Source organism: Daktulosphaira vitifoliae, unplaced genomic scaffold (genome assembly GCF_025091365.1).
Source record: "Daktulosphaira vitifoliae isolate Bord-2020 unplaced genomic scaffold, ASM2509136v1 Scaffold_1, whole genome shotgun sequence".
Lineage (NCBI taxonomy): Eukaryota > Metazoa > Arthropoda > Insecta > Hemiptera > Phylloxeridae > Daktulosphaira > Daktulosphaira vitifoliae.
This window is the reverse complement of record NW_026099572.1, coordinates 24,110,871-24,136,394: the sequence shown is the minus strand read 5'-3', so window position 1 is coordinate 24,136,394 and position 25,524 is coordinate 24,110,871. Positions and strand designations below refer to the sequence as shown.

Sequence of the window (25,524 nt, the reverse complement as noted above, 5' to 3'; positions counted from 1 at the left end):
AAAAAAAAAAAAAAAAAAAAAAAAAAAAAAAAAAAACACATCATAGTAAAATTAATACCTTCTCCGCTTCGCATCGAAGCTAAAATAAATAAATTGATGTAATAGTTTTTAAATTTCCTAAATATTTGTGTATGTTATAAGCCAAAGGAAGTTTATAGTTAAAGGACTATAATAAAAAATATTATAACATTTTATTCGTAGCATTGAGTCTATTTTATTGTCCAGAGTTCTCTGTCTTGATGTAATTCTTTGCTCTATGATTCAAAAACTCAGAAGAAGATGGCGTTGCATTCGATAATACTTTAGCTACAATTTTTTATATAGCATAGAGTGCAGCACATGTTATTTTCTAAAAAATAAAATTAAACAAGTTAATTAGTTAAAATTGTAATTAATTCTATAGTTATACTTTAAATTTATAAAAAATTATTTTAAAACAAAATCATATTAATAATTAAATATGAGTTGGAATATTTTTCAGCAATATAGTTATAAACAATTAAACGGTTTAACGATTTACTTTTTTAGTTATATAAAAAATAATCCATCAAAATTTATGAGAGAATTAAGATATTATTCAATATGAATTAATTTATATAATTTTTAATTAGTTTGATAAATGATGTTAAAAAAATTTCAATAACCATAGTTAGAAAGTGTAATAATTCGAATACTTGTTTTTTTTTTTTTTATTTGTAGCTATCTATGATTAACTTCTATGGTAAGATTATACTTAAATATCAAATAAAACTTCGTATTTACGTTCAATTATATTATTATGTAGTTTTTATTTTAAAAAAAAAACATTAAAACGTTTAATGTTGAATTTTACATTTTTAATTATAATAACATTAATCATAATTGATTAGTTCTTATATTTATTTTGATATAAAGATTGAAAAACTACATGATCATTTTGTGGTATTATTTTTAAGTATCAACAAGTATATCGGAAATTGTATATCTTTAATAACTTTTAAATATAACTATAATTTATTTCAAGACCGCTTGAAACATTTGCACAAAATACCGAATTACAGAAAATTAATTTTTTTGTTATTGATATTACATTACCAACCAAAAATATATTATTATAAAATTAATTTATTATCTTTTTTTTGTAGAATATATATTGTTTTCTATGAAAGGTTTACTTAAAAGAAAATTCATTCATAAATATTAATATGCGTATAAAATTATCCTAATTATATATTTCTTGTATGGTAATTTTGCTTTACATTACAATGTTATTGTCTAATGATTCGACACTGAAGAATGGTGGCGTTTATTCTATTAGGGTGCACTTGGATAACGGTTGATGAGTTGGAAAATTAAGGAATTAACTAACATCGATGTTGAAATTGAAAGTGAATAGTGAACGTGAAAATAATTATTATTAAATGTGCAGATTCCTTTAGTGTAATTTACACCACCATCAACCAAAAATTCATTTTGAATGCCAGTTAGTTAATAAAGCGAAAACAATACTAGTGATATCGGAATAATGATTTTAGTTGCTTAAAATTTTAGAAAATTGTTGTAAATACATAGTACAGAAAAAAATGATTGAGAAGTCATTTTCAAGATAATTATACCTTATTGAACATTAAATTATTAAAAATGATTTTCATGATTATTAGTTTACATAAATATGTATATAAGTTAATTATATTGGTAACATTTTATTTATTCTATTTTAGTTTAATAAAAAAATCAATTAATATGAAGTTACAATTGCATGATTTATATCTAAATATAATATTCATCTATACAGTGTGATTTATTAATACCATTTCCCATTGTTTCGTTTAATATGATTTTTTTAATTTAAATGTACAGATTAAACTATGATTTATTGTTATGAACATAGTAATTATCAAGTTAATATAAGAAAAAATTATTTAGTAGGGTAGATTTTATAAGTAACTTTCAAAATTTAAATGGAAATCTATCATTATTTTTTTAATATTAAATGGAAAATAGTTAAAATAAAATGTTGACCAGTTCTCTATATCACTTTTTACTACTTTTTTAAATTTAAAAATGACCCAAAACTAGGTTCTAAAACTGAAATCAACACCGGTCGTTTTTCAAAATCGATTTCAAAAACCAGTCAAGTTTGATTTAACAAGAGACGTTTCATTAGAATATGATGAAATCGAAAATATAGCAAGAGAAAAATTACTGCATATATCTTAGTTAATCAATTATTTTTATGTTCAAAAATTCATAAACCAAACCCGGCGTGATGCAAATTTTAATTTTTTTAACAATGAAAGTATGGAAATTAATAATAAAGCAATATGTGGAGATTCAAAAACTGTGACAAAATTTAAATGCATTATTTTAAATAATTAAAAAAATTTACTGTTAAATATAATATCAGTTTTTTTTTAAATATTAAATGGAAAAGTTTAATTGCCAACTGTCAAAAAAAAAAGTCCAATTAACAGAATAAGATTTCAGTTTTATGAGAACGTTGTAAAATATACATTATCTATATTTCTCAGACGAACTATTTTTATGATTCGTTGTTTAAGTCAAAAAAATTTAAAAAAAATTATCATATGAAGAATATTATGACACAAAACTATCAAATAATAATGATGTTTTTGGAAAGAATTATTCAAATTAAAATATTAAAGACCTAGCAAAAAAGTAGGTTTGAAAAAGTGATCGGTGAAATACCACCAAACAATGACTTTTTTCTAGGATTTATGTATTAAGCAGATACTAAAGAAAACTATTACACTGAATAATATTCTAGTTTTACTATATCTTATAATAATTTAAATGGATTATTAAATAATAACTCAACACAATTTTATTTATTCTAATATATTTATGTGGTATAATCAAGTATGTTACCCTTTTTTATTGTTATTATTTTAAATAGGTAAGATTGAAATTAAAAATGATTTCGTGTTTAATTTTTTTATAAAAACGATTACTAGAAAATGATTTTTTTCTAAACAGTTTCATTGTGTATTTTACAATGAAATAATTAACTACTTCAATTTGATTGTTAAATAAGTTTGGACTTCAAAAAAATTTAAAAGTTTTTAAATTTTTGATCTATTAAATTGTAATATCTACCTACAAAAATAAAATTAATTAATTTAATTATAATTAAGTGATATTGATTTTATCAAGAAGTCAAATTTTAATTGTAAATATAAACAAAACAAATAATGAATTAGCTTATACTTTATTTAAGTTTAACAGCTCAAATAGTCTAACATTTGTCATACAAACGTTTAATGAATAACAAAAAAGGTAGACCACGAGAAAATGGTGTATCGTCTAAAAAAGGTATATAAATGGTCAAATAATAAAATCTGTTTTGATAAAAACATTTTGTGTAGGGATAAATGGTCAGTTAATTTATTGCTCAAAGGCCAGTTGGGCATCACCTGTTGTTTTGCGTTTTACTAAGCTATATCGCTGCTTCCTTTATTCCCTTTAAAAATGTGCCTGTTGATACTTTGCCAAAAGCAATTGTCCAAAAAAGGATTTTATTGGAAACTTTTTTCTGTATGGTAAATTTAATGGAATTAATAGTTATAAAAAATTTATGAAAAGTGTTAGTGGTATTTTATCATTTAATCCATATGATGTTGCTTATTCAGATTAATTTTTATATCACTAACCACTTTTTTAATCGAAAAATTAAAAATAATATTTTGAATATTTTATTGGTTTCTTTTATTTTAGTGTTTTATTCTTAACTTATCAATTATGAAGTGTTTAATAAGGTTGTCGCAGTTTTTTTTTTAAAGAGAACATTCGTATTTAATCCATTTATTTATTAGAAAATACTTTATTAGGAAAATAGAGTGGAGTGACTAGAGAAGATAGGATAAGGAACGAGCATATAAGAGCGAGTATAGGTGTAGCGTATATAAGATGAAAGAAAATAGACTTAGATAATTTGATCATGTTATGAGAAGAGAGGAATCGGAAGCTGTAAGAACCATTATAGATGTAAATGTTGAAGGAAAAGAGATGGAAGGATGTAATTGAATGCGATATGAAGACGGCTGATGTGAGCGTAAATGATGTGGGAGTCGTGTCAATAGGAAATTTAGGATAAGGGTGGCCGACCCCAAGTAGTTGGGATTAAGGCGAGGAAAAAGAAGAAGAAGACGATGAACTATTAGGAAAATCATTAATACCAACTAGTCGATTACAACTTTTAAACCAATATTTTAACAACTCAAAGTAGCGGTTGTAGGTGAAGTGCGTATGCTGATATTTTTACGAATAAACATTTTTCACTTGCACTTTTCCTCCTGTTTAAATATAAAGTTATAACAGAACTTATGTACCAGATAGTACGCCCAAATCAATCAAATATTAATAATAAGGAAATTTTTGTACTTTTGGAGAGAATAATATTCTCTCCATAGATACCGAAATTGACAAATAAATTTAAAATCCAAAAGATTCTCTGTTACAAAACATATAAATTTATAATACTGTATTGGAAATTATCTCAAAAAACAGTTAATTATTATTGTAAATATCATTTATAACTTGTTTATGATATATTAATGTTTATAAGTTTTGATTTCTGATGACTTTTTTCGATTAATAATAAAAAACAAGCAAACCTTTAAAAATATTTCTATATTATTTTAATCTTCTGATTAATTAATTCACGCTGCTATCATGAACCATGAATAATCCTATTAAATTTATACAATTCGTAATATATACAGGGTGGCCCACCACTCACTGACAACTTAAATAACTTTTGATCCAGTTAATATTTTTAGCTGATTTTTTTTTTAAATAATAGTTATACGTTAGGTCTATAGCTATATCTCAATAATTAATTTTTTTACATTTTATTAAAAATATTAATTATTTTTAAATTTTAAATAAAATGTAAAAAAAAAATCTAAGATAGCTATTTTGTCGAGTAGAATTTACGAAAAATTTTAGTAAAAAAATATCTTATTAATATTCAGTAGTAAATATTCTGTAGCGTTTTGAAGTTTGTGAAAATTTGAATTTTCATGTACTATTTTACGGTATTAAACATTGAAATACGTATTGAGAAAAGGACAGAAGAAAACGCTATCTTTTCATGATTACTTTGTATACATATGATGATAATGTGTATACATTACAAACTTGGCATTAATACCATGATAAGAAATTAGATAAGGCAATTATTACTTATCACTCTCATTCAAAAGTATATTGAAAAGATAGCGTTTTCTTCTGTCCTTTTCTCAATACGTATTTCAATGTTTAATACCGTAAAATAATACATGAAAATTCAAATTTTCACAAACTTCAAAACGCTACAGAATATTTACTACTGAATATTAATAAGATATTTTTTTACTAAAATTTTTCTTAAATTCTACTCTACAAAATAGCTATCTTAGATTTTTTTTTTACATTTTATTTAAAATTTAAAAATAATTAATATTTTTAATAAAATGTAAAAAAATTAATTATTGAGATATAGCTATAGACCTAACGTATAACTATTATTTAAAAAAAAAATCAACTAAAAATATTAACTGGATCAAAAGTTATTTAAGTTGTCAGTGAGTGGTGGGCCACTTGTATAAAATGAGAGTTTATTTATGTTTGTTCAAAAAAAAATTAATCAATTATATGTATATACAGGGTGTTCAGTAAGTCAGGAAACGGGTTTTTATTGTACTCATTGTATGTAACAATTTACCTGTTTTCTTACTTACTAATCACTCTGGATATATACATATATATACTGAGGTGAGATATCATTTGAAATTGCCATTACATGAGCATTGTGACAGTTTACCTCTAATATACAGAAATTTTTATAAAAATAAATATAATAATTTTTTGATGTAGTTTAATAAAGTTCTTTTCTTCTTTTAAAATAAGTACAAGTGCTTTATTATTTCTTTATTTCTGCTTACGTTCTTTGATGAATATTAACGGTAGTGACATTGCTTTTGACATTAGAGCTCGATCATTAAAGAACAAGTTAGTTTACTCAGAGGAAAGTCGTTTTGTCACTTCTATTTTAACGACGAAATTCTGTGGAGAATCGAATGAAACTGTGAAAATGGAATCATGGGAAGTTGATTAATCCCCAGACCGAGCTTTGGAGACAAAAGTCTCCAGTGCTCGTCAATAATTATTTCAACAAGAAACCTGTAAGCAAGAAAATGGATTCATAGACGTGGGGAGGGGCCAGGTGCACCTATTTCTATCATATAATATGTATACACGTACGTAAGAAGAAAGTTGCTTACAAAATGGGAGAAAGCTACCGCCGAGTCATAAATTACAAGTTAGAAGTTTCTACCCCCCCTCCTCCTTGACCTCCACACGACAGAATAGCATTACTCAAAAGAGTGCGCTTGAAGGGAACGAAATTACACTATCCACTACACCCTCACCTATATATTCGTCTAAACACACACACGCGTTCCCACGTGCAACCATTCGTATCCGTGATAAATCGACCTATACAGTATTTCAGTGACAATTCAGGTGGGGCAAAAGGATGGTAAGTCAATTACAGCGAGCATGGGCTCGTAATTCTCTTTGGAATTTCTCAAAAAACTTTTACGATATATATTACAACCAAAAGTTAATAACTTCAAAGGCTAACAATGAAATTTATAGAAAGTATATTTCCTTAAAAATGTTTGCACTGGTGTCTTTTAGAAAAAGTACTCTATAAATAAATAAGCTACTCTCTAAAATAATGTGCCATTCTCTTATTAACTGTTATAGTTAACAGTCCATCATAAAATGTATAATTTTTATTTTAACCATTATGCAGCCAATATAATAGAATAATATTTTATGTGTAAATAAATAGAGTACAATTTGTTACGATTCAGTAAACTTTTCAAAAACCATAAAACAATTGTGTTTGTACATGTTAAAATAAAAATTGTATAGTTCCTCATAAATTTAAAACACTCACAGCCATATTTAATTAATAAAATAAAATAATCAAAAAATATTGTGATATTAATTAAGATTTTATAGCATATAATATCAAATAACATTCGAATTTCGTGTTCTTTAACTAATGAATTAGGAAAATACGGTACGTTCTAAAAGGAAACCTAAAATATGCAGATTTCGACGTTCCATTAATTATGGGTTAAATTTACTTTGAGCATTTTAAACGTTATATTATAATTATCTTTTCCGCCGATTGACGAATAAATAATATGTTCTCTACGTTATACATTCAATCTTTGCTTTTTCTGTTATTGATTTGCCTTTGAAGAAAAGTGAAAACTAAAATACTGTTCATTATATTTTGAAAGCAAACAAATAAGTGTTCATTTACAATACAAAACGAAACACATTCTTGTAATGATAATAATATTATAATTCTGTTCATGATTTTCTACTATGGAATTTGAATTTGAATACTAAATTATAATAATGGACATTTTTAAAAATATGTGCTCTACATTAAAATAAATGAGTGATTTAAGGAAATTATTACTAATATCACATTTTTATTTGATTTATAAAGTTCATCATTTATAAAAGTGACTATTAGACATAATGAAAATATTTCGCTAACTAGTTTATTAAAAACAGCAAAAATATTTTATTTTATTTTTATGACTTTTAAAAATACTGACAAAAATTCTACGTAAAACTAATTTTTGTAGGTACTAAGAAGAAATAACGATATGGTTATTATAAATTGACCTACACTCGCAGTTGGTCACCTTTCAACAAGTTTTTATTGTTTGTGGTGCAAAGTTCTGGAAAGTATCGTATACGTGAACCACAAGTGTATTTTACTCATTTGGTGTTATAGTTAGCCTTAAAGGAAAACCGCATGACCGATAGACTCACCACAATTTTGGGTTTCGTCGTTTATACGCACCACAAATCTTATTTTTAAAATTAATTTGATTTTACCACAATAAATTTTAGACAATCATTTGAGTTAGGATAAAAAAAATAAATGACGATTGATTTATGAAGACAAAATTAGAACTTATTTGTTGGACTATTATTGATAATAGATATCGCACAATTTTATAAGAATACACAAATTTTATGGAATATTCAATATTCAGTATATTTATAATTAATTATTGATTTTATATAATATAATTATAAAAAAGGACGGCACTTTCATAAATTAAAACAATCTGAATTTATTATTAACAGAAATAATTTATTACATTAAGAATTTAAGTTCTAAATTCTTAGAATTTTTTTTAAAAAAAAGTATTAATTGATAATAAAATTTATACTATTCATGGAGAATTTTAATTCGATCCGATTTTAAAAGTACCTTTCTTAACACTGTTACACAGTTCTCAATAATAATGTGATACGGTACCGACACCATGCCACCCACAAAGTAAGACCTATGTGCATCCCTTGGAATCCTTAATAATTATTATTTATCCGGTTTCTCGACGTGGCCCCAAAAGTTTTCCCAAGCAAACTTTTCCCCTTTACATCCGTCGTCGTCGTCTTGGTATTCTTTATACCACTACTCACTATTCTCTATTTCACTTCTTCTTTAGCATTCATACCTCCATCTCTTTTGCCGTTTCATTCTAAAATATAATATATTCGACGAATAATAACTTAGGAATTTTGCGCGCCCGAGTACGCTCACCAACCTCGGACGACTTTAAGTGTTCTCGCCGACAACCACTATCACATACACTCATACATTTGCAAGGCTGTATTTTACTTGAACTCAGTTCTTACTAACCACGTACATACTCACACGCACATTTATTATATAGCTTGTGGAAACCCGACGAAATCGCGGTAAAATTAATTAGTTTTAAACTCTGGAGCCCATGCCCAGAAAGTCTTAAATTATGAAACCTCTCCTCTTCTCATCTTTCAACCGTATATTTCACCCTCTGCCATTACCATCACCGCTGTCGACTCGTCTTAATTTTCGCCAACATCGGGTGCTAAATTTGATTTATTATGTAATAATGTATCAAAAGGCGCTGTTTCAGATGGAGTCCCGTAAATCAGCAGCATAATACAATGTTACAGGTTTCTAAAAGAGGTTTGCCGTAAGCAGAAAATTTCAAAAGGACAAAGATCCCTTTATTTGACCTCTTATTTCTTAACAACCATTAATTTGTAACCAAATCACCATCATTCATGAAGAATATTCAACTTTTATAACAATTTAAATTGTACGTAGTTAAAAAAAACACCATGTTTTTAGAACCATGAAAACAATTTTGAACGATAAACCAAAATTTTCGATAGGAATGTAATTTAGGAGTTTTTTTAAACTGTAGAAAAAATGAAGGTCATATAACACACATAGTGATGAGTTTTTACAACCATATTAATATACTAAAAATGAAAACACACAGAAATAGTTAACATTTCATAATTTAACACTTAGTGTGTTGATTGTTAATTTGTAATTGTTAAAATGATTATTAGTATTTTTATAACAAAATTTGAACATATTGAAAAATATATGAATTTTTTAAATAATTAATTTTCAAAATCAATAATCACATTAATTCTTTTTTAATTTATTAAAATCTTATTTTTTCAAATATTATATTTCGACTATTATAAATACTAAGTACTAAATAAATGCATTTAAATAATAGTAGTTGCGCTCTAGAGAAAATAAATAATAGAGTAAATAACTGCGATAGCTTGAGACTCTAAAACGATGACGGAAGGGAGAGTATATGAATATTATGAAGTGATAAAGAATTGATTAACACCGACAAACTATTCTATGTTTAGAGAATAAAAACAGTTAAGTGATAATGTGAAAAATCATCTAAATGTCTGTCATCGTGAAAAGTCCAATAAAAAACACAATTTAGAGATAAAAATTAGCATGAGCTATTAGTACATTGTGACCGAATCTAAGACGATACAATATATTTATAGATACCATATTAAGATTCAAGTTGTGCCACCGGGGATTAAGTGGTATATTTGTATAATACATTAAGTTTTTAAAAATAAAAAAAATACTATTACTAGGTTAATAAATAATGAATTTGTCATAAATGTATTATGTTAACCTCTCTTAATAGGTTTTAGCTGTTAGGGCCTTTTCATACGTATATTTATAAAATTGTAATACAAAGAATTAATATTGGACCTAAGTTAACAATATAACAGGTTGTAAGTAGTAAAAAAATAAAAATCATAGGATTATAAAAAAAAAAATTATAACAAAAATATCTGCTAGAACACTGTTGGCATAAAATATGAGATAATAATAATATAAACAAAGAGAAATCTAAGACTTAATTAAAAGTTTTGTTGTTCTTATAATTTAATGTTACTGTATACAGACTTTGCTTTATAAGAAGCAGCCATTTTGTTTGTTGTTAGGCTTTGCATAAATTTTATCATGCAAAACTCGAGAAAGAGCCTTTTCTACCAACCGACTCTGCCTTATGTGCCCTTCCAACCTGGTAAAACGTATTCAGGACAAAGCACGTTTTATATACATGTATATAAGTGTATAGATATACATAAGTATGATACGAATTACAACCACGCCTTGAATTTCAATCTGACGGAGGTGGTCGGTGGCTGCGACGTTCGTGTTAAAAGCGAAAGGTACACCGGTGGAATTTCAATATAATGCACTGAATTAGAATTGTTGTAAAAGCTAAAAAAAAATTTTATGAATTATCTTTTATTTATTTTGTACAATTTTTAACAAATATGTATTCATAGTATTGTTTAGTATTACTTTTTTTTTTTCACTATTTGGCAATTAAAAAAAAAACCCCTTATAGTGAAGTCGTAGTATACGTGGTATAATTGGCACAAGTATAAATGTATCTGATGGCGATTAAAAACTCTTTCATAAAAAAAATATTCCATACAAATCTATTCAACATCACAATAATTTGCATATTTTGCAAAATTCTATGTTTGAAATTTCACTTAAATGTTAAATGCTTGTTAAATTATTTATTTTATAACAAAATTTGCATAGATAAACGAAAAAGAAAATAATCGTCCGAAATTTTTCATTTGATATGGTTAGAAAAATACAGTCGTTCCAGTACATTTTTAATAATTGTATTGAAAAGAAATATTTTTACATGTGTCAATGGTCTTTTTCGAACCGTTCCTGTGGTTACGTTTTTCATTAAGTTTTTACAAAAAAATAAATATTTTCTCTTATAGATTTTATAAGGATCAGTTATTTTGGAGAACGTTACAGAAAAATAAATAAAAATAAGAAATTTTCACAGACGTTTTTGGCTTTACAGTCAAATAACTTAAAAAAAATATCATCGGGACATATTTTTGTTTATCATAAAGTACTGTCAAAAATCTTTAACTAAATATAGATTTGACGAACGTAGACGTCTCAAAACATTTTCAAACTTTGAACATTTAGTTTTTTTTTGTTTTTGTTGATTTTGAAAAAATTGCGGTTTTTTATTTTTATAGTTGAATTTTCAAATATAAACAATTGTTGGACATTTTTTTTTTTCTAATTTTGTAGTACATTTAAATGTTTTTTATTTAAAATCGATTTAAAGAATAGAGTCGTAAAAAAAATTTCTACATAAATGATGGAATCTCTCATTCCGCAGGTTTTCCATTAAATTTACCACAGAAGCATAATAAAAGAAAGCATTTTGTCTGTTATATATTCTATTAAAATTTCATTTGGACTATTGTATCTTTTAAAAATCTTTAGAAATTCCAAAATGTAGAACAGTTTTTTTATAAATGCGTTTTTTTGCTTTAATTATAAAGATATTTTTTTAATTCTAATATTGAGGTTTTTAAATATTTGGCGACAATATGTTCAACTGCATTAAAATCGGGTTTTTCTGACGCATAGATTTACATAATTAATTTAGTGAGAGCTGGGAATTTTCATGGATGTACATAAAAAACATTCACCATTACAAAGAAAATACCTTCTCAACTTCACATCAAAGTTAAATATCATCATATAAGAACTAATTGGAGAATTTTGTTGTACATATGTGTATTTTTTAGTAGAATCACATTGACAAAAATAATTTTTTTAATTTAATTTGTATTAGATGTTAAATTTGTTTGAATTAGAATTTATTGTCTTTAATTGAAATTTTATGGAGTAATGATAATGCTCTTACCATATTATTATAATAAAGCTTATTTATTATAAATGTATTCAGTTGAATTTTGCTATAACAATGAGAAGACAATTAAAGAAATTTATGTCGAGTATAAACTTATTTATTGTGTTCTTGTATTATTATGTGTAATAGCTCTTGTAGTTTTCTAGACGCCTGTCGTATTCTTAAGTCTAGCACTGTCACTGTCAGCTGGCAAAGTGCGATAAAGTTTTAAGGGTCTTTTGGTTTTATGATACACATGGTTATGGGAAAAGAGAAGAGATTCGAAGGATTGTTAGAAGATTTTGTTATTGCCTATATAACATTAGTGTGAGTATGAGTGTGGGTGTATGTTTAAATACAATTAAAATCTACTACTGAGCCCGCCTTATCTCGACGCCTTAACAGTAAACAAAGTTTGTAAAATAAACCTGGAAAAGACTGAGAGTAAAGGGGATACGCCCTCCAAAAAAGTAGTAAAACAACCCTCTATTTTCGTCCATAATATTAGTCGTCTCACATTAAATATCTGCTATTAAATAACGCTTTTCTTTTTCATTTTAAACTGCATTTAATTTAAAATACACTCAATTGCTTTAGTACTAATTTTTTTTTTAAATCAATCTCTGTTTTTTTCATGAAATTTCATATGATTTGCTTGATGCATAATGAATATAAATTATATAAATTATATTTAATAATGTTTATATGTTAAATTAAATTAATTTTTTATAAAATTTTAAAAATTTCAAAAAATAATTTTTGTAACCGATTAACTTTAGGATTTAAGCAATTAAAATAAATGGCTCGACTATTTCTTAAAAATGTAATAGACGTCTTTTTTAGTTTAAAATAATTATTTTTTTAGCATGTAATTATTTCAAGAACTATTCATTTTAAATGTGTGAGTATAATTTTTTTTTATATACTTAGAATATATTATATATATACTACAACATATTTGTCTATACATTAAAAAAAAAATTGTTTTTTTAAATAATATTATTGTATTCAGTTGCAAGATGTGTTACAAGCACCAGAAAGTTAAAATATTTGAAGGTAAGGCGTGAAACATCGTTACTAGTGTATAAAGGAAGACTTGTATAATTTATAGTAAGTTTTCCTTTGAAGTTTATAATGAGAATCATTAAAGTTTCAGCAATGGTTACTCTATATAACTTACAATTAGTTCTTTGTTAGTTTTTTTTTATATTGTTGAAACAATTTTTAAATATATGATTAAGTTGTTTGATTAGTAAAAGTTTTAACAGCTCAATTAAGTTTAATTAATAATGCATTTGAATTTTTATTATCAGTTTGACTACAATTAAAATAATATCATTACTTACATCATCTAAAACTAAAAAAACGAAGAGAGCAAACAATTTTACAGTAATTATAAATTATACGAGTATGAATGTTATTAAAATTTTCAAACGCTGTTATTCTTAGAGTCATCGGAGATAGTCAGCTTTTGAACAACGAAACAGTTATATAACAACAATAATAAAGACCTCTTTCGTTCCAAGATTTTACAGAAGAAAGGCTCTTTTGAAAACCATGCCCATGTATCTAAGTCTTAAGGCTTTTCTATTATTGTTCTCTTTATAATGATTTTCCAACACAGTGAAGAAATTCCTTTGTGTTTAAATTATTCGAGGAAATAATTTTGGAAGATTTGTTGGCATTTATAGATTACTACCATACATAAATTCAAGTACATCATAGTGTACTTAGGAATTTTGAAGCGTGCCAAATTGAAAATCGTTAAAATGTTTTAAGATGAATTCTTCCCTTTCCCTCCATAGTGATTAGCGCGAATACAAAAGTTTTCTGCTTTCATCAAAAACCATTTTATAAGCCATTGTTACGATTTAATCTATCTTTTCTGGAACATTCCCCTGTTGTTATTAGTATTTTACTGAATTACATACACAGGAAAACTTTCCTTATTTCGCCTTATCACTTTTGACTGTTGAGAAAATACCACTACTCGTCAACTGACGTGTACAAAAATAAACCATGTCATGTGTCACGTCCAGTTTGACGAAGGTACAGAAACCCTTAAAAGGTCCCTATCAACTTAAAATGAAAAACCTTAATCATACGTAATCATACTTAAGTGAGAAAAAAATCATTTTTTTTTTACCCCTATCTTTTATTATAGTCAATAACACTTTTCTGTTTATAGATACGTACTGACTTTGAAGAGCGGCTGTCTAGATAATTACGGTTTAAAGTTAGCCAGATCAAAAGAAACACGTATGCCATGTACATTTGAGAGCATACAAGATTTCACACTTCATGCATATTCATGGGAATAACGACGCCAGGACTTTCCGTATACGCTGATATGTTTCGAGGGTAAATTTTGTCGACAAGCCTTGACAGGTGGTTCTTTAGACGTTGGAAACGAGTTGGCTCACCTTAACCACACTTTACTTCATACCTTGTATAGATAAAGTAAAAAGCTCACACTCCTGAGTAGCCTAATTGAAATCAAGACAAAAATAACTTAGTCTAATGGTTAGACATTTATCCAAAACGTCTAGATAAATTTGTCCCTACAAGGAAATGCATTATGTATATAATATTGCTTATTAAATTATCGCGGTAATAAGGAACTAGAAGACTAGACAGATACGTCAGATTTATAAAGGGCGAGGGATAACAGAGTCAAAATTTAGACACTTTCTACCATTTATATTTTCCATCTTCAATCTCAATCAGTGTTACTAATCTTATACTGACAAAGTAAGAGCACGTTTTGTTTGATATATTAATAGTAATTATAATTATATAAATGAAACTCATAAAACAACAGCAACACTTCAGGAATATCATTAAAAAATGCATTTTGTTAACACCTTATTAGAGTATAATTAAAATTAATACTCCGGTAACAATAACACTCTGAATTCTGTTATTTTAAAAATCATACAAAAATTAATATAAAACTAATTATATTTAACTATGGAATTATATTAAATTAATTTAATTATATTAAAAATGTTCTATGATTACTAATGGGGTTCAAAAATTGTTGGCTATATTATTATAGTAGTTTCTTTTGGGTTTAAAAAAATATATAGAATTTTATTTTAATTTTGAAATTTTATAACTTAGTCAATATTTTTAAACAAATAGTACCAAATTTGTTCCTTTTTCGTGTAGATTACTTTTATAGTATTTAAATTATTCTCAGAAAAATATCCATGGCACAAAATATAAAAATAAATACAAAAATCTAATTTTATCTAAACATTAACCTCACAAACTGGCGTATTTTATTTTTTTTTTTTAATCAAGTTTCATCAAATTATTGAATTGTTGTTACAACTTTAAGGTGCTACTATAGCAATGCGACCAAAAAATGTATAATATGGACTATCCTAATGATTAAATAATATTACACTTGTACAATATTTAATAATTACTGATAAATAAGTACTCTTATATATTGAATACGAAAAAAATTTCAATTAAAGAAAAATTCATACACTTGGAATATAAAGCTTTTCCTATTAACAAAACATTATATCAATAGTTTGGTAAATAGCTATAGGAAAATAATTTACTAAACAAGATTCTCCTCGGTAAGTATTTTACTATGATTTTAAGAATATGTATGTGTTTAGGGTTTATAATAATAACACCGTTTCCGAATTACGTATCTGTGATTTTTTAGTCATTTTTTACTAATAATTAACTTGAAAAATATAAAGAATGTTTAAAAAGTAAAGAAATTGTTTCAAACAATGAGAACAATAGAAACCCGTTTCCTTACTTAATGAACACTCTATATGAAGTGATTAAAAATAGTTTTCTTTCGAATTAAATCATGAAAATATTATAGATTTCTATCATGTTTTGTTAATTAGTTTAAAATTAAATCTCACTTAAAATATTGTAATTAATCTTAAGTCATTTTTCAGCAACAGTGTAAAGATTTTTCTAGAATATCAATTAATTATTATAACTGTCAAATATTTATCAGGGAAAAAAATCAATACAACCCTTTGACTTTCGCTTAAACATACAAACTTAATGCCAAATCAAAACAAATTTCAAAATGGAAATATTCCAAAGAAAATCTACAGCCTCTGGCATTTACTTGTTAGCGATGTGGAAGAATATTACAGTGGAGGTAGCAAAGAAGAGTACATACAATAAAAGAGCCACCGTCGCAGTAATGTTGCAAAAGTTTACGGGGTGATAAAGAGAGAAAGAGTAAGGAGGCACTGGAAGGTTGCGGAACAGAGTTGTTCATAAAGGCTCGGTGGCGACGTAAGGGATTTTAAGCCCAGGGGTTATTACAAATGGCGGCAACGACGTTGCGCGGGCGCGTTCTGGAAAGAAAAAGGAAAACGTTGAGAAAGTATAGATCCGCATTCGGTGGCGTCTGCAAACAGGAAACGACGGCGCTGTGTTACGACTACTTTTCCTCCGGTCACCACCACCTCTACTGGCGGTATTATTACCTCTTTTCTTTTCCACTCTCCCTCGCTTTAATGTTGGCCGGTCTTCTCTTATTTTCCACCCTTATGTACGTATGGTGTTGTTGGCGCCCGGGAATAAGTAAAAGAGGAAAAAGCAATTAAAATTGGCTGCTCCCCATTGGTTCGTCCGGAGGAAAATGTTTTCGTACTGCCTACGTATGTGTTCACCTCCTTTGTACCGTTTTTGCTTTGCAGGAGAAATCAAGATTTCCCACTCTTTCTCCCAGAGGTTTATTTTATTATTAGGTTTCTCTGAAGGGTAGCGAGGGTCGTAAAGATTTTTCATTTAGAATATTTCGAATCAAACATAATATCAACATTAAAAGGTTTTCTCGAGATTCACAGATAATAACTTTTCTAGGTATTACGAATAAACCTTGTCTGGATTCTGTATTTAGTAAAATCAAAACAAATCTTAATTTTTTCAGTCTTTAAATATCTAGAAATATTAAGTGTAAATTTTGGCGTTAATTAAGTGTATAATAAGAAAAATCTATTTTTCAAATATTTCTGTGGTAACAAAATTATGAATGATGAGCTTAAAAAAAAGTCCATTCAATAATTTTTTTTTTAATCCAATAGTAAAACATTCTCTAATAATAAAAAAATAACCCAACATAGTCTCTTATAAGGTCATAAATTTATTTTTTTTTAACTAAAAATCTATTTAATTATTAATTAAAAAAACATCTGGTAAATAATAAATTTTGGATCAGTGTTTCAGAAGTTATTATCATTTTTATACTTGGCGAGAAGAAAATTGCGGCCGGGAAATAAATAGTAATAAAAAAAGCAGCACCCGTGTATCAGTTTCTATATTTTAAAATTATAATACTTTAGTACTGGTCCAACGTTTACTTAAATAAGATCATTTTTTTATTTTATAATCTAATTAAGTATGTATGTTGTAATATACAATAATTAACAAGAATTGAGTAATTAAGTATTGAGCTAGTTATGATATATAGATCACTCAGTACAGAAATATGTACATTAAATATAATGTAAATAAAAAAAACATTATATAATTTATATTCGTTAGGGATATGCTCTTCAATGTTTTAACATGCTTCAGTACACCAGTTACAATGAAAAATATTTTAAGGGTGAAATACATAAAAAAGTATTATGATGTTATGAACCGTAAAAAAGATTATTTCGATTATGTTATTCAATAAATAAAATATTTAAAATAAATTTAAAAACTGGTCTAATTAAAAAAAGAAAGAATTGTTGAATTTCAATGCATTTTAACAAATTATTCATTGAAAATTGAATAAATACCAGACCACGAAGCGTCGACATATGGAAACTACCGTGCAGGTGCTTATAATTACCTCAGCTGTGACGTGTTTAACTGGAAGAAGGGGTTTTTCTGAGCATAATTGCATGCGACAGGCAAACAGAATAAGAAAATGTAATTTGGACACCCCTCCTCGTAAATACATTGTGCGATGTAGAATGGGATGAATGAGAAAAGACGAAAGAGAAAACCCTAGGTACTCGTCAACTAATTAGCTAGTTGCAAGTTTTAATATTAATTAGAGGGTGAAAACTTAGAGGAAAAGCGGCATTGGATTAAGTTGAAAAATGTGATTCCGAGTACAAAATCGAGTAAACGCAATTGTTATTTTAAGTACAATTAGCTGTAAATAATTAACAATCAAAGTTTTTTTTTTCAACTTATTAATCGTAGTACTTTATTTTATTGTTTATGATTGTTTGGTTACTTTACTGTAGAAGTATTCACTAAGTTTGATAACGTTCTCTTAGGACTTGGCTTCTTCTCCTTATCTATTACTAGCAAACGTGTAAATTATTGGTCGGCGAGCTCTTGTCTTCCGATAAGAATATTCTCTTGGGTACAGTTACGCAGATGAAACATTAGCCGAATAACTATATTTTGACTTCCCTATTCTCCTTTTACTTTATATCTGTTCGTTTATAACTATATAGATCTTTAATGCTATGCACGCGAGTGCTTATCCAATAAAAGCATCATTGTCCCGAAAAATGTACACCTATATCATCCAAAGAGACGCTTACCTTTATAGTTGAGAATGCGTGACCTGAGATAAAACGATTATTTTCGAAAACTTAGCATACCTTTTACGTGACAAAAGTAATTATTTAATAACAAATTTTAGACAACACAAACTTTTATCAATCTAAATGCTGACATTTTTGTAATAGCCATTAAAAATTCAAGAAGCAAATATAATCATAAATACTGAACTGCTATAATGATTAGATTTTAATAAATTTCATTGAAATAGTTAATGTTAATTTAACACATTTGAATCGAAATTACGACATTACACAATTTAAATGTTACCCCGGCGAACAAGAAAATATTCGATTTTTGCTTTTATTCCACACCATAACATCTTATGCTACAAAAAAAAAAATCATTAAAGTGTTAAGTTACAATTGTGGAAGGGAATAACTTAAATTGTTTTTTTTTTATGGTATAGGTACATGATTATGTTTATTTGAGTAAATTTTTTCTTAATATTATATATTCTCTATAAATTATACGACTCATAATAAGGAAATTATGTTTAATCGATTAAAAAGTAGGATATTAATTTGTGAAATAAAAATTCAAATGGTTGGTTTTGAAGGACGAGTTATATAAAGCACACAATACACAAAATACATTGTACGAGTTCCAAAAAGCCTTACATAACTGTTAAAAAAGGATTTGGAATCCGTTTGGAAAAAACAATGGCCACCGGGGAAAATTAATTTTAAATTTCTACCTCTTGTTTTGTTAACCCTCTTGTGAAATCGTGATAGGTGAGGGGAGGGGGTAAATGCTCGAGAAAACGTACGCATAACACGTCCAATTACACATTCGTAGTTATCTACTTTTTCATAACCCCAGGGCTTCTGCAATGGTACAAAGGTCGACTATTATACACACAAAAATATCATATATTCTACGGCACACACGCACTTTAGAAAAACATTATGTTTTTGGCTAAAATATATTCCGCTGTGGTCACCCCACGTGTAAAGAGAATGGCGTAGTACCCTCTTTTCGTTAAAAATATTGCAACCAAAAGTGCTCACATTAATGTACACACTCACAGATGAGACTGCTCTAATATTTTTTGTACCTAAAACAAAACACAATCATATCAAGTAACAAAGTTTTTTTCGAAGTAGATAAGAATACTCAATTGTATCCATAACTTTTTTATTCTCCGGGAATGTGCATTATGTCGAATAATAAAAAACCAGTAAAAAAGTGCTGGACACGCACACAATAAATTTCATAACTATTTTTTATCGAAATTAGAATTGTTGAAAGTCAATTAACTCTTCAAGTACTCGCAAATAATTTAGAGTTCAATAAATTATAAGCATTTCTTCTCTTAGGTGTTCTTTTTTCTTTATAGAATTACAAATTATAATAATAATAACAAACATTTCATTGCTGTACATGGTGATTCTATTAATGCAGTCAAACATTTAAGTAGGAGTTATAGTAATCACATTATTTCTATAACTGCCACTTAAACGAGTTTTGTACGCAATGATAATTACAATTAAGCAACAATAAACTCATAGGAAAATATTTAATTTTATTTATAGAAGAGATTTTATGCGATACCCGACAAAAAAAAATTGTTATTTAACTACATATAAATTTATTTTTGGAAATCGATGAATACATTTTACTGTACGAAAAAACTCCCGACGAATAAGAAATAATCTAATATTTAAATAAAATGAAAGTTGATATTTTTCCACAAAAAATTGATTATTACACGAGTGGCACATTGGAATATGGTTATCGTTTAAAATTCCTACACACACACCACATATAACTGGGGTGCAGGACGTAAATTTTAAATGCATAGAAAGTAATGGAGGTCGGTCAAAGTATTTCATATAATACTTAATAGGATTTCTTGGCACGGTTTATAACCTTAAGGCCGTAACTCATACGGGTCATGGTCCCGCCGCCCGTAATATCACCGTCGTCCGCGCGTGCGAATCCGCCGATAACGTGGTCGCCGGGGTAAAGATGCCTTTAAAATGTTTCTAAGGGTATAAATACGACTGGCGGGCGGGTAGTTTCTCTGTACCAAGAATTCGTATACATCTCCCGGTATAGTCCCTGGTCTACCGGGTCTACTACATGCACATCGCCCGCCTTTCTAAAGAATTCACAGAGCATGGGGCGGCGCAAAGAAAATAGGGGATTCTTTACCCCCGGGCTATCACCGCCGCCATTATTCATTCGGCGAAAGAAGGGTGCGGGCGGTGCACACGACGTGGAAGTTTAAAACTACTGCTGGATTCACATTGTGTGTGTATATGTGCTGTACATACACACCCTCGGTTCCGTCTTCGACTAACTACACTCTTATCATCCATCCACTACACCGCCACTTACGGTCATGGACAAGGTGTTACCGCCCTGCCTTCATCTCTTTTGCTGGTATAATTTTATTACCGACGACTACGACGTTTGAACCTCTCTCAGCACCCAAAAGAAAGTATATATGCGTACAAAGTATACCATTATTTTACGTAAATAATTCCCATGTGTCTGCGTGTGTGTGTGAGTGGTTGCATACCCTGAAATTCCACGACAGCGATGTTCGTACCATTCTAAAAGCCTTTTATGCAGCCATTCACTTTAAAAGACACACGACCCCAAACGTAATTAATTTAAATTTGGACGAACAATCTCAAAATCGCTTCTATTTTAAATCAGTTCACTATGTACGAGGGTAATATAATAAAAAATGCTCAATGTTCAACTTGGATAATGTAATGAAAATAGTGTGCTGCACTGTACTAACTGTTAACCATCGAATTTGTATTATCCACAAAATATAAGAAATATTACTTTAGTCATTTCTGAATCTCTAATTGTTTTATTTTTAATTTCAAAATATTATTTTTTATAATACTGTATATACTGCTTTTTTTTGGGGGGTAGCTAATAAAATCTATCTGATTAAAAGTTAAAAGCCATCATGAAAAAATAGTAATTCAAACTGTAATTGGTTAAACGAAATTCGGGTTAACTTTATCATTTTTAAATATTTATTTACCTTAATAATTATGATTAACTTCAATTATTGAATCATAAATATTAACCATTAATGATATTTAATAAAAATGTATAAACAAAAGATATAATTTTTTTTCTCAATGAATATAAAAATGTGGACATTTTTTAAATGTAATCTATTAATAAAATCCATTTATTCGGATACAATCTACTTTTAAAACAATAGTTTTTAAAATGTTACTGTAGGCATTATATTGCCTATAAACGTGTTAGACAGTCACATAAATATCGTTCATTTTACCATTTTAAGCTTTTCGTCAATTTACAAAACTTTAAAATGATTTTGTTAAAAAACAATTTTTCAAATAACGATAAAAATAATCTTAACTTATTGGAGAACAAATCAGTGAACCATATGCACTGAAAATTAACGAACGGAAATCGAAAACTATATGAAGAATTATAGTACACTGATTTTCTTGCTGGACATGATAATTTAATTTATGTCTTAGTATAGTTTATTAACGAATACGCTAAATTATATATATATATATGTATATTTATGTATAAATGGTTTTCGATTGAGGATAGGACACTTCCAAAAAATTTGTAGTTTTCTTAAAAGAAAATATTGTTTGATTCAGAAAACTGTAGAATACTATGTAGTTAAATTGATTGTTTTTGTTCTCGCTCCTTCAGTGGTAAAAAATCTAAAATTCAGTTTTAAAAATAACATTTTTTTGATATAATATAAAATTATTTATGGGGCCATTGATTTAAATTATTGTTGCCTCCGTTATTATTAATAATTAATGATGATGAAATTGTATGTTGAATTCAAAACTTTAAACAATTTTCCAACGCAAACAGTTAAACGTATTTAAATATTTATAAAATTGTATGGAATTTTTTTTTCTATCATACTACCAAACTAAAAATAGAGACCCCTATTGAAGAAAATCAAATTTTAGATTTTTATCCCTGATAGGATGAAAACAAAAATAATTTATCTACATATTATTGTAGAGTTTTTTTAATCAAATAATATTTCCTTTTACGAAAATTAAATATGTTTAATAGTTTCCAAGATAAATGTAAGAAAAATTATCTTAAAAGTTTGTTTAAAAAGGTGGTGGTCAACGGGTGTCTCCACGCACGAGTGATTGGATGGATAAGTGATATACTAACTATGAACACAATTTTAGTGTTCGAATTTTTTTTTTATATTTTTTAAAAGGGGAAAATCTATCAACGTTTTTTAAAACCATTGATATTATTATGCCATATTGTCCTCTACGGATTATAATTACTTCATCAAATGTTTGAACTGTATTTACTGACGTATCCTTTTTTAGATACGTTCAGTATTTTTTATGATATCCGTCAACAAGGCGTGAATCGTTTAAAATTGTCTTGATTCACATTTATATGAAACATAGAGAATTAATTTCTATCTTACAGAATTAATATTTCATAATCCCAACCCAAACATTTTTTTTAAATTTTTTTTTTCAAATTAATATTCACCCATCCAATCACTCGTGCCACCGATTGTTGCTTAACTTGATCGTTTTCACGCTTTTAGTTAATACAACAAAACGGCGCCGTTGACCAAGATACCTAAAATTTTTATTACTATTTAAATAAACAATTTATTTATTAATTATTATAAACATATTATGTGATGTTAAATATTTTATTTTTGTTAAAATTTTGGTAAAAAATTTATTTTGAATTAAAATAAAAGATGATACTTTTTGAGTATTATTAAATCGAAAGTCTAAAAATCAATGGAAAGACAGTTACAGTTACTTATAAGTAATTTTTTTCATTTTTCGTATTTTAAATATTATGGTAAAAATTTTTTGGTAGGATTTATATTAGGATAAATTTCAGTAAAAAATGAATTTATCAGTGTTTATCATATGATGTAATTTTATAATTACTCATCATGCATGTGTGGAATATGTACGGCGAATATTATTGTTTGTGTAGAACCGACGAAAAATATAAAACACGAGAGGAGATATACTTGTTGAAGTTAGGACATGTGACAGTCAGGGTCGATAGATAATTTATGCGCGACGTCTCTGTGTGGGAATGGTTCGAGAAGTCCTTGGGGGCAAAAGGAAGCAAAAATTGAACGTCGGGAAAATAACAGTGGTGGCAGCAGTACAGGCAAAGGAAAATGTTGACGAGAAAACTTTTGTATGAATAATGAAGCCCGCGTGCAAGTCGAAGGGTTTTTAGATTCAGCAACGGCGGAGGACACGGGGTTAGATAGCAAGGGCAGCGGGTGCTAACATACACAATAGCTGAGCAGCGAACAACCCGTGGAAAAGAGGGCGAACTTTAGTTTTGACGTGCCGCATCCTCTTGGCCACCCGCCCCTACGCCTTTCTCCGCCTCTCTTCTTCTATGCGATATATTTCTCGTGCTCTCTTACGTATATATGTATTTCCTTTCATAGCACACGCACACTGTGAGCTGGAGACGAGTGAAATAATTTGAGTTACTTGGCGATAAAACAAAATAACGAAACGAGCGGAGGGTCGAGAGAATCGAGTTTGGGGTAAAGAGGCAGTGGAATGAAAAACGAGAAGAGAGGTAAACGGGAAATGTAATAATAAAGTTTCCAAGTCGATTTATTATGCGTTTTCTTGCGAGAGCCAACGAGAAGAATGATGGCGGCGACGTGGTGGCGGAGTTTAATTATAAAACGAAGAAAACTGAATAAAAGGAAGAATTACGTTAGTCTACTTTGCTGCAGTTGACAATTTCCGATTAAGACGGCTGGAAATTCTAATACAAAGAGGTCGTTTCAAGTGAAGTGTAGAAATTCTGGCGATGACGACGAGAGAAATGAGTTAAATAACGTCAAGCATACAACTCAAACACACTAATATTTAAATTGAATGTACAATTGTAAATTTTTTCAGACATTTTTCACGTTTTTAAAATTTATTTAGCGATTATAAAAAACAAATACAGTATTAAGTATTTAAGATGATGATTATTAAAAAAATTGTTTTTATATTTTAAATAAAACAAGAATAATTTTTCAAGTATTTCGGATCGTAATCATCATGAAACCTAACGAGATTGATATTAATTTTTAGTTATAATTTTTATCATAATATCAGTCGTGCCGAAATAGTTGAAAAAGCAGTTTACTTACGTATGTTAAGACTTTGTAAATTGTTTCTTATGGTGTGACTATCGGCTCCAGTGGTTGAGAAACGTTTGAAACCTAAATATTCAAAACCGATAGTATTCGCCACGTGAGCAATCGTAAAAAACGGCTGAATCGGGTTTTTGCCGAAGGGATACTGGTCGTTCTTGTCAATCCAGTTTTTCCCTATTGTTATCCTGAGAATCGAAAGGATATCGAACTAGTTTTATCGATTGTAACACGTTTGTTGTATATTCCATAGTGGGACCGGAATTACTCGTTCCTATTCTACTGCTGGACATCTGGTTCCACAACCCCATAACTATGACCTTTGGCTTCATCGGCCAAGGTCTTTAAGCCCCCGGGGATGAATCGCAGTGGTCGAATATGACGATACGTGAATATTGAAAACTAAAAAATTGATGGTGCTAATATATTGTTTGTTTTTTTTTAACATACAATAATATAGCTACTCAGTTGGGTTCAGCCTCAAGGCTGAGTTCAAATTCGCACGGTAGATGAATATCCCGCCGACTACGGTCACGCCTCCTTCCTTTATTCACATATTAACTAAAGGTAGATAGATATAGAAATTACTTTAGAAATTTCATCTTACTCGTTGACAAAAAATAAATTTCAATTTTACTGAACAGGCTAACGAGTAAAACAAAAAAACATAAGTATAATAAATAAATTTCTTATAAAAAAAGAAAAGAATATAAAGAA

The 25,524-nt window shown here is 27.9% G+C and overlaps 1 long non-coding RNA gene across 1 annotated transcript in view; it reads right to left on the bottom strand.

The window, feature by feature from the left end:
- The window catches only part of LOC126894288 (uncharacterized), a 25,983-nt gene extending 1,025 nt beyond the window's left edge, over positions 1 to 24,958 (bottom strand). Inside the window, exon 1 of the long non-coding RNA XR_007701374.1 lies at positions 24,805 to 24,958. This is a non-coding gene — a long non-coding RNA (uncharacterized LOC126894288). The remainder of the gene's footprint in view (positions 1 to 24,804) is intronic.
- Positions 24,959 to 25,524: the final 566 nt, after the last annotated feature.